Source organism: Spermophilus citellus (assembly GCF_964194105.1).
Source record: "Spermophilus citellus genome assembly, chromosome: 11".
Taxonomy (NCBI): Eukaryota; Metazoa; Chordata; class Mammalia; order Rodentia; family Sciuridae; genus Spermophilus; species Spermophilus citellus.
Genome location: NC_138192.1, coordinates 5,170,177 through 5,181,006, shown reverse-complemented (window position 1 = coordinate 5,181,006; position 10,830 = coordinate 5,170,177).

The window sequence follows — 10,830 nt, the reverse complement described above, 5'->3', positions numbered from 1 at the left end:
ACTTTCAGGTAATGATCAGTACATGAAGGCGACTTGGTTCCCCAAATATCGTTCTTCTATGTTGAAGCGTTCGTTTCCAGTAACAGTTTGAATTTTTAGGTTTCACTCTGTTTTCTCCTATATTGATAGATGTATTTGGAACTCTAAATCCAACACGGTTTGTGCTAGCTTCTTGAAACTTGACACAATAAAGTAGTTTCACGTTCTATCTCTATGTTTGGATTCCTCTTGCTGTAGCAGTAAGCAGTGACAGGCGAGAAACACTTTCATGGAAAGGGGTTGCCAGGCTTCCCAAAATTACGAATCTCCAGAAATCTAAGCAAATATTTTTTCATACAAACTGGATGATACTTTCAGGTAATGATCAGTACACGAAAGCGACTTGGTTCCCCAAATTTCGTTCTTCTATGTTGAAGCGTTCGTTTCCAGTAACAGTTTGAATTTTTAGGTTTCACTCTGTTTTCTCCTATATTGATAGATGTATTTGGAACTCTAAATCCAACACGGTTTGTGCTAGCTTCTTGAAACTTGACACAATAAAGTAGTTTCACGTTCTATCTCTAGGTTTTGTTTCCTCTTGATGTAGCCCTAAGCAGTGACTGGCGAGAAACACTTTCATGGAAAGGGGTTGCCAGGCTTCCCAAAATTACGAATCTCCAGAAATCTCAGCAAATATTTTTTCACCCAAACAGGATGATACTTTCAGGTAATGATCAGTATACGAAGGCGACTTGGTTCTCCAAATATCGTTCTTCTATGTTGAAGCGTTCGTTTCCAGTAACAGTTTGAATTTTTAGGTTTCACTCTGTTTTCTCCTATATTTATAGATGTATTTGGAACTCTAAATCCAACACGGTTTGTGCTAGTTTCTTGAAACTTGACACAATAAAGTAGTTTCACGTTCTATCTCTATGTTTGGATTCCTCTTGCTGTAGCAGTAAGCAGTGACAGGCGAGAAACACTTTCATGGAAAGGGGTTGCCAGGCTTCCCAAAATTACGAATCTCCAGAAATCTCAGCAAATATTTTTTCAGCCAAACTGGATGATACTTTCAGGTAATGATCAGTACACGAAGGCGACTTGGTTCCCCAAATTTCGTTCTTCTATGTTGAAGCGTTCGTTTCCAGTAACACTTTGAATTTTTAGGTTTCACTCTGTTTTCTCCTATATTGATAGATGTATTTGGAACTCTAAATCCAACGCGGTTTGTGCTAGCTTCTTGAAACTTGACACAATAAAGAAGTTTCACGTTCTATCTCTATGTTTTGTTTCCTCTTGATGTAGCCCTAAGCAGTGACTGGCGAGAAACACTTTCATGGAAAGGGGTTGGCAGGCTTCCCAAAATTACGAATCTCCAGAAATCTCAGCAAATATATTTTCACCCAAACAGGATGATACTTTCAGGTAATGATCAGTACACGAAGGCGACTTGGTTCCCCAAATATCGAACTTCTATGTTGAAGCGTTCGTTTCCAGTAACAGTTTGAATTTTTAGGTTTCACTCTGTTTTCTCCTATATTGATAGATGTATTTGGAACTCTAAATCCAACACGGTTTGTGCTATCTTCTTGAAACTTGACACAATAAAGTAGTTTCACGTTCTATCTCTACGTTTTGTTTCCTCTTGATGTAGCCCTAAGCAGTGACTGGCGAGAAACACTTTCAAGGACAGGGGTTGCCAGGTTTCCCAAAATTACGAATCTCCAGAAATCTCAGCAAATATTTTTTCACCCAAACATGATGATACTTTCAGGTAATGATCAGTACACGAAGGCGACTTGGTTCCCCAAATTTTGTTCTTCTACATTGAGCGATCGTTTCCAGTAACAGTTTGAAATTTAGGTTTCACTCTGTTTTCTCCTATATTGATAGATGTATTTGGAACTCTAAATCCAACACGGTTTGTGCTAGCTTCTTGAAACTTGACACAATAAAGTAGTTTGATGTTCTATCTCTATGTTTTCTTTCCTCTTGATGTAGCCCTAAGCAGTGACAGGCGAGAAACACTTTCATGGAAAGGGGTTGCCAGGCTTCCCAAAATTACGAATCTCCAGAAATCTCAACAAATATTTTTTCAGCCAAACTGGATGATACTTTCAGGTAACGATCAGTACACGAAGGCGACTTGGTTCCCCAAATTTCGTTCTTCTATGTTGAAGCGTTCGTTTCCAGTAACACTTTGAATTTTTAGGTTTCACTCTGTTTTCTCCTATATTGATAGATGTATTTGGAACTCTAAATCCAACACGGTTTGTGCTAGCTTCTTGAAACTTGACACAATAAAGAAGTTTCACGTTCTATCTCTATGTTTTGTTTCCTCTTGATGTAGCCCTAAGCAGTGACTGGCGAGAAACACTTTCATGGAAAGGGGTTGCCAGGCTTCCCAAAATTACGAATCTCCAGAAATCTCAGCAAATATATTTTCACCCAAACAGGATGATACTTTCAGGTAATGATCAGTACACGAAGGCGACTTGGTTCCCCAAATATCGTTCTTCTATGTTGAAGCGTTCTTTTCCAGTAACAGTTTGAATTTTTAGGTTTCACTCTGTTTTCTCCTATATTGATAGATGTATTTGGAACTCTAAATCTAACACGGTTTGTGCTAGCTTCTTGAAACTTGACACAATAATGTAGTTTCACGTTCTATCTCTATGTTTGGATTCCTCTTGATGTAGCCCTAAGCAGTGACAGGCGAGAAACACTTTCATGGAAAGGGGTTGCCAGGCTTCCCAAAATTACGAATCTCCAGAAATCTCAGCAAATATTTTTTCACACAAACTGGATGATACTTTCAGGTAACGATCAGTACACGAAGGCGACTTGGTTCCCCAAATTTCGTACTTCTATGTTGAAGCGTTCGTTTCCAGTAACAGTTTGAATTTTTAGGTTTCACTCTGTTTTCTCCTATATTGATAGATGTATTTGGAACTCTAAATCCAACACAGTTTGGGCTAGCTTCTTGAAACTTGACACAATACAGTAGTTTCACGTTCTATCTCTATGTTTTGTTTCCTCTTGATGTAGCCCTAAGCAGTGACAGGCGAGAAACCCTTCCATGGAAATGGTTTGCCAGGCTTCCCAAAATTACGAATCTCCAGAAATCTCAGCAAATATTTTTTCACCCAAACAGGATGATACTTTCAAGTAATGATCAGTACATGAAGGTGACTTGGTTCCCCAAATTCCGTTCTTCTATGTTGAAGCGTTCATTTCCAGTAACAGTTTGAATTTTTAGGTTTCACTCTGTTTTCTCCTATATTGATAGATGTATTTGGAACTCTAAATCCAACACGGTTTGTGCTAGCTTCTTGAAACTTGACACAATAAAGTAGTTTCACGTTCTGCCTCTATGTTTTGTTTCCTCTTGATGTAGCCCTAAGCAGTGACTGGCGAGAAACACTTTAATGGAAAGGGGTTGCCAGGCTTCCCAAAATTACGAATCTCCAGAAATCTCAGCAAATATTTTTTCACCCAAACAGGATGATACTTTCAGGTAATGATCAGTACACTAAGGTGACTTGGTTCCTCAAATTTCGTTCTTGTATGTTGAAGCGTTCGTTTCCAGTAACAGTTTGAAATTTAGGTTTCACTCTGTTTTCTCCTATATTGATAGATGTATTTGGAACTCTAAATCCAACACGGTTTGTGCTAGCTTCTTTAAACATGACAGAATAAAGTACTTTCACTTTCTATCTCTATGTTTTGTTTCCTCTTGATGTAGCCCTAGGCAGTGACTGGCGAGAAACACTTTCATGGAAAGGGGTTGGCAGGCTTCCCAAAATTACGAATCTCCAGAAATCTCAGCAAATATTTTTTCACCCAAACAGGATGATACTTTCAGGTAATAATCAGTACACTAAGGTGACTTGGTTCCCCAAATTTCGTTCTTCTATGTTCAAGCGTTCGTTTCCAGTAAGAGTTTGAATTTTTAGGTTTCACTCTGTTTTCTCCTATATTGATAGATGTATTTGGAACTCTAAATCCAACACGGTTTGTGCTAGCTTCTTGAAACTTGACACAATAAAGTAGTTTCACGTTCTATCTCTAGGTTTTGTTTCCTCTTGATGTACCCCCAAGCAGTGACTGGCGAGAAACACTTTCATGGAAAGGGGTTGCCAGGTTTCCCAAAATTACGAATCTCCAGAAATCTCAGCAAATATTTTTTCACCCAAACAGGATGATACTTTCACGTAATGATCAGTACACGAAGGCGACTTGGTTCCCCAAATTTTGTTCTTCTACGTTGAAGCGTTCGTTTCCAGTAACAGTTTGAAATTTAGGTTTCACTCTGTTTTCTCCTATATTGATAGATGTATTTGGAACTCTAAATCCAACACGGTTTGTGCTAGCTTCTTGAAACTTGACACAATAAAGAAGTTTCACGTTCTATTTCTATGTTTTGTTTCCTCTTGATGTAGCCCTAAGCAGTGACTGGCGAGAAACACTTTCATGGAAAGGGGTTGGCAGGCTTCCCAAAATTACGAATCTCCAGAAATCTCAGCAAATATATTTTCACCCAAACAGGATGATACTTTCAGGTAATGATCAGTACACGAAGGCGACTTGGTTCCCCAAATATCTTACTTCTATGTTGAAGCGTTCGTTTCCAGTAACAGTTTGAATTTTTAGGTTTCACTCTGTTTTCTCCTATATTGATAGATGTATTTGGAACTCTAAATCCAACACGGTTTGGGCTAGCTTCTTGAAACTTGACACAATAAAGAAGTTTCACGTTCTATCTCTATGTTTTGTTTCCTCTTGATGTAGCCCTAAGCAGTGACTGGCGAGAAACACTTTCATGGAAAGGGGTTGCCAGGCTTCCCAAAATTACGAATCTCCAGAAATCTCAGCAAATATATTTTCACCCAAACAGGATGATACTTTCAGGTAATGATCAGTACACGAAGGCGACTTGGTTCCCCAAATATCGTTCTTCTATGTTGAAGCGTTCTTTTCCAGTAACAGTTTGAATTTTTAGGTTTCACTCTGTTTTCTCCTATATAGATAGATGTATTTGGAACTCTAAATCTAACACGGTTTGTGCTAGCTTCTTGAAACTTGACACAATAATGTAGTTTCATGTTCTATCTCTATGTTTGGATTCCTCTTGATGTAGCCCTAAGCAGTGACAGGCGAGAAACACTTCCATGGAAAGGGGTTGCCAGGCTTCCCAAAATTACGAATCTCCAGAAAACTCAGCAAATATTTTTTCACAAAAACTGGATGATACTTTCAGGTAATGATCAGTACACGAAGGCGATTTGGTTCCCCAAATTTCGTACTTCTATGTTGAAGCGTTCGTTTCCAGTAACAGTTTGAATTTTTAGGTTTCACTCTGTTTTCTCCTATATTGATAGATGTATTTGGAACTCTAAATCCAACACGGTTTGGGCTAGCTTCTTGAAACTTGACACAATAAAGTAGTTTCACGTTCTATCTCTATGTTTTGTTTCCTCTTGATGTAGCCCTAAGAAGTGACAGGCGAGAAACACTTCCATGGAAAGGGTTTGCCAGGCTTCCCAAAATTACGAATCTCCAGAAATCTCAGCAAATATTTTTTCACCCAAACAGGATGATACTTTCACGTAATGATCAGTACATGAAGGTGACTTGGTTCCCCAAATTCCGTTCTTCTATGTTGAAACGTTCATTTCCAGTAACAGTTTGAATTTTTAGGTTTCACTCTGTTTTCTCCTATATTGATAGATGTATTTGGAACTCTAAATCCAACACGGTTTGTGCTAGCTTCTTGAAACTTGACACAATAAAGTAGTTTCACGTTCTATCCCTATGTTTTGTTTCCTCTTGATGTAGCCCTAAGCAGTGACTGGCGAGAAACACTTTCATGGAAAGGGGTTGCCAGGCTTCCCAAAATTACGAATCTCCAGAAATCTCAGCAAATATTTTTTCACCCAAGCTGTATGATACTCTCAGGTAATGATCAGTACATGAAGGCGACTTGGTTCCACAAATATCGTTCTTCTATGGTGAAGCGTTCCTTTCCAGGAACAGTTTGAATTTTTAGGTTTCACTCTGTTTTCTCCTATATTGATAGATGTATTTGGAACTCTAAATCCAACACGGTTTGTGCTAGCTTCTTGAAACTTGACACAATAATGTAGTTTCACGTTCTATCTCTATGTTTTGTTTCCTATTGATGTAGCCCTAAGAAGTGACAGGCGAGAAACACTTCCATGGAAAGGGGTTGCCAGGCTTCCCAAAATTACGAATCTCCAGAAATCTCAGCAAATATTTTTTCACCCAAACAGGATGATACTTTCACGTAATGATCAGTACATGAAGGTGACTTGGTTCCCCAAATTCCGTTCTTCTATGTTGAAGCGTTCGTTTCCAGTAACAGTTTGAATTTTTAGGTTTCACTCTGTTTTCTCCTATATTGATAGATGTATTTGGAACTCTAAATCCAACACGGTTTGTGCTAGCTTCTTGAAACTTGACACAATAAAGTAGTTTCACGTTCTATCCCTATGTTTTGATTCCTCTTGATTTAGCCCTAAGCAGTGACTGGCGAGAAACACTTTCATGGAAAGGGGTTGCCAGGCTTCCCAAAATTACGAATCTCCAGAAATCTCAGCAAATATTTTTTCACCCAAGCTGTATGATACTTTCAGGTAATGATCAGTACACGAAGGCGACTTGGTTTCCCAAATTTCGTTCTTCTATGTTGAGGCGTTCGTTTCCAGTAACAGTTTGAATTTTTAGGTTTCACTCTGTTTTCTCCTATATTAATAGATGTATTTGGAACTCTAAATCCAACACGGTTTGTGCTAGCTTCTTGAAACTTGACACAATATAGTAGTTTCACGTTCTATCTCTACGTTTTGTTTCCTCTTGATGTAGCCCTAAGCAGTGACTGGCGAGAAACACTTTCAAGGAAAGGGGATGCCAGGCTTCCCAAAATTACGAATCTCCAGAAATCTCAGCAAATATTTTTTCACCCAAACAGGATGATACTTTCAGGTAATGATCAGTACACTAAGGCGACTTGGTTCCCCAAATTTCGTTCTTCTATGTTGAAGCGTTCGTTTCCAGTAACAGTTTGAATTTTTAGGTTTCACTCTGTTTTCTCCTATATTGATAGATGTATTTGGAACTCTAAATCCAACACGGTTTGTGCTAGCTTCTTGAAACTTGACACAATAAAGTATTTTCACGTTCTATCTCTATGTTTTGTTTCCTCTTGATGTAGCCCTAAGCAGTGACAGGCGAGAAACACTTTCATGGAAAGGGGATGCCAGGCTTCCCAAAATTACGAATCTCCAGACATATCAGCAAATATTTTTTCACCCAAACAGGATGATATTTCAGGTAATGATCAGTACACGAAGGCGACTTGGTTCCCCAAATTTTGTTCTTCTATGTTGAAGCGTTCGTTTCCAGTAACAGTTTGAATTATTAGGTTTCACTCTGTTTTCTCCTATATTGATAGATGTATTTGGAACTCTAAATCCAACACGGTTTGTGCTAGCTTCTTGAAACTTGACACAATAAAGTAGTTTCGCGTTCTATCTCTATGTTTTGTTTCCTCTTGATGTAGCCCTAAGCAGTGACAGGCGAGAATCACTTTCATGGAAAGGGTTTGCCAGGCTTCCCAAAATTACGAATGTCCAGAAATCTCAGCAAATATTATTTCAGCCAAACTGGATGATACTTTCAGGTAATGATCAGTGCACGAAGGCGACTTGGTTCCCCAAATACCGTTCTTCTATGTTGAAGCGTTCTTTTCCAGTAACAGTTTGAATTTTTAGGTTTCACTCTGTTTTCTCCTATATTGATAGATGTATTTGGAACTCTAAATCCAACACGGTTTGTGCTAGCTTCTTGAAACTTGACACAATAATGTAGTTTCACGTTCTATCTCTATGTTTGGATTCCTCTTGATGTAGCCCTAAGCAGTGACAGGCGAGAAACACTTTCATGGAAAGGGGTTGCCAGGCTTCCCAAAATTACGAATCTCCAGAAATCTCAGCAAATATTTTTTCACACAAACTGGATGATACTTTCAGGTAATGATCAGTACACGAAGGCGACTTGGTTCCCCAAATTTCGTTCTTCTATGTTGAAGCGTTCGTTTCCAGTAACAGTTTGAATTTTTAGGTTTCACTCTGTTTTCTCCTATATTGATAGATGTATTTGGAACTCTAAATCCAACACGGTTTGGGCTAGCTTCTTGAAACTTGACACAATAAAGTAGTTTCACGTTCCATCTTTATGTTTTGTTTCCTCTTGATGTAGCCCTAAGAAGTGACAGGCGAGAAACACTTCCATGGAAAGGGGTTGCCATGCTTCCCAAAATTACGAATCTCCAGAAATCTCAGCAAATATTTTTTCACCCAAACAGGATGATACTTTCACGTAATGATCAGTACACGAAGGTGACTTGGTTCCCCAAATTCCGTTCTTCTATGTTGAAGCGTTCGTTTCCAGTAACAGTTTGAATTTTTATGTTTCACTCTGTTTTCTCCTATATTGAGAGATGTATTTGGAACTCTAAATCCAACACGGTTTGTGCTAGCTTCTTGAAACTTGACACAATAAAGTAGTTTCACCTTCTATCCCTATGTTTTGATTCCTCTTGATGTAGCCCTAAGCAGTGACTGGCGAGAAACACTTTCATGGAAAGGGGTTGCCAGGCTTCCCAAAATTACGAATCTCCAGAAATCTCAGCAAATATTTTTTCACCCAAGCTGGATGATACTTTCAGGTAATGATCAGTACACTAAGGCGACTTGGTTCCCCAAATTTCGTTCTTCTATGCTGAAGCGTTCGTTTCCAGTAACAGTTTGAATTTTTAGGTTTCACTCTGTTTTCTCCTATATTGATAGATGTATTTGGAACTCTAAATCCAACACGGTTTGTGCTAGCTTCTTGAAACTTGACACAATAAAGTATTTCATGTTCTGTCTCTATGTTTTGTTTCCTCTTAATGTAGCCCTAAGCAGTGACTGGCGAGAAACACTTTCATGGAAAGGGGTTGGCAGGCTTCCCAAAATTACGAATCTCCAGAAATCTAAGCAAATATTTTTTCACCCAAACAGGATGATACTTTCAGGTAATAATCAGTACACTAAGGTGACTTGGTTCCCCCAATTTCGTTCTTCTATGTTGAAGCGTTCGTTTCCAGTAAGAGTTTGAATTTTTAGGTTTCACTCTGTTTTCTCCTATATTGATAGATGTATTTGGAACTCTAAATCCAACACGGTTTGTGCTAGCTTCTTGAAACTTGACACAATAAAGTAGTTTCACGTTCTATCTCTACGTTTTGTTTCCTCTTGATGTACCCCCAAGCAGTGACTGGCGAGAAACACTTTCATGGAAAGGGGTTGCCAGGTTTCCCAAAATTACGAATCTCCAGAAATCTCAGCAAATATTTTTTCACCCAAACAGGATGATACTTTCAGGTAATGATCAGTACATGAAGGCGACTTGGTTCCCCAAATTTTGTTCTTCTATGTTGAAGCGATCGTTTCCAGTAACAGTTTGAAATTTAGGTTTCACTCTGTTTTCTCCTATATTGATAGATGTATTTGGAACTCTAAATCCAACACGGTTTGTGCTAGCTTTTTGAAAATTGACACAATAAAGTAGTTTCATGTTCTATCTCTATGTTTTCTTTCCTCTTGATGTAGCCCTAAGCAGTGACAGGCGAGAAACACTTTCATGGAAAGGGGTTGCCAGGCTTCCCAAAATTACGAATCTCCAGAAATCTCAACAAATATTTTTTCAGCCAAACTGGATGATACTTTCAGGTAACGATCAGTACACGAAGGCGACTTGGTTCCCCAAATTTCGTTCTTCTATGTTGAAGCGTTCGTTTCCAGTAACACTTTGAATTTTTAGGTTTCACTCTGTTTTCTCCTATATTGATAGATGTATTTGGAACTCTAAATCCAACACGGTTTGTGCTAGCTTCTTGAAACTTGACACAATAAAGTAGTTTCACGTTCTATCTCTATGTTTTGTTTCCTCTTGATGTAGCCCTAAGCAGTGACTGGCGAGAAACACTTTCAAGGAAAGGGGCTGCCAGGCTTCCCAAAATTACGAATCTCCAGAAATCTCAGCAAATATTTTTTCACCCAAACAGGATGATACTTTCAGGTAATGATCAGTACACTAAGGCGACTTGGTTCCCCAAATTTCGTTCTTCTATGTTGAAGCGTTCGTTTCCAGTAACAGTTTGAATTTTTAGGTTTCACTCTGTTTTCTCCTATATTGATAGATGTATTTGGAACTCTAAATCCAACACGGTTTGTGCTAGCTTCTTGAAACTTGACACAATAAAGTAGTTTCACGTTCTGTCTCTATGTTTTGTTTCCTCTTGATGTAGCCCTAAGCAGTGACTGGCGAGAAACACTTTAATGGAAAGGGGTTGCCAGGCTTCCCAAAATTACGAATCTCCAGAAATCTCAGCAAATATTTTTTCACCCAAACAGGATGATACTTTCAGGTAATGATCAGTACACTAAGGTGACTTGGTTCCCCAAATTTCGTTCTTCTATGTTGAAGCGTTCGTTTCCAGTAACAGTTTGAATATTTAGGTTTCACTCTGTTTTCTCCTATATTGATAGATGTATTTGGGACTCTAAATCCAACACGGTTTGTGCTAGCTTCTTTAAACTTGACAGAATAAAGTACTTTCACGTTCTATCTCTATGTTTTGTTTCCTCTTGATGTAGCCCTAAGCAGTGACTGGCGAGAAACACTTTCATGGAAAGGGGTTGGCAGGCTTCCCAAAATTACGAATCTCCAGAAATCTAAGCAAATATTTTTTCACCCAAACAGGATGATACTTTCAGGTAATAATCA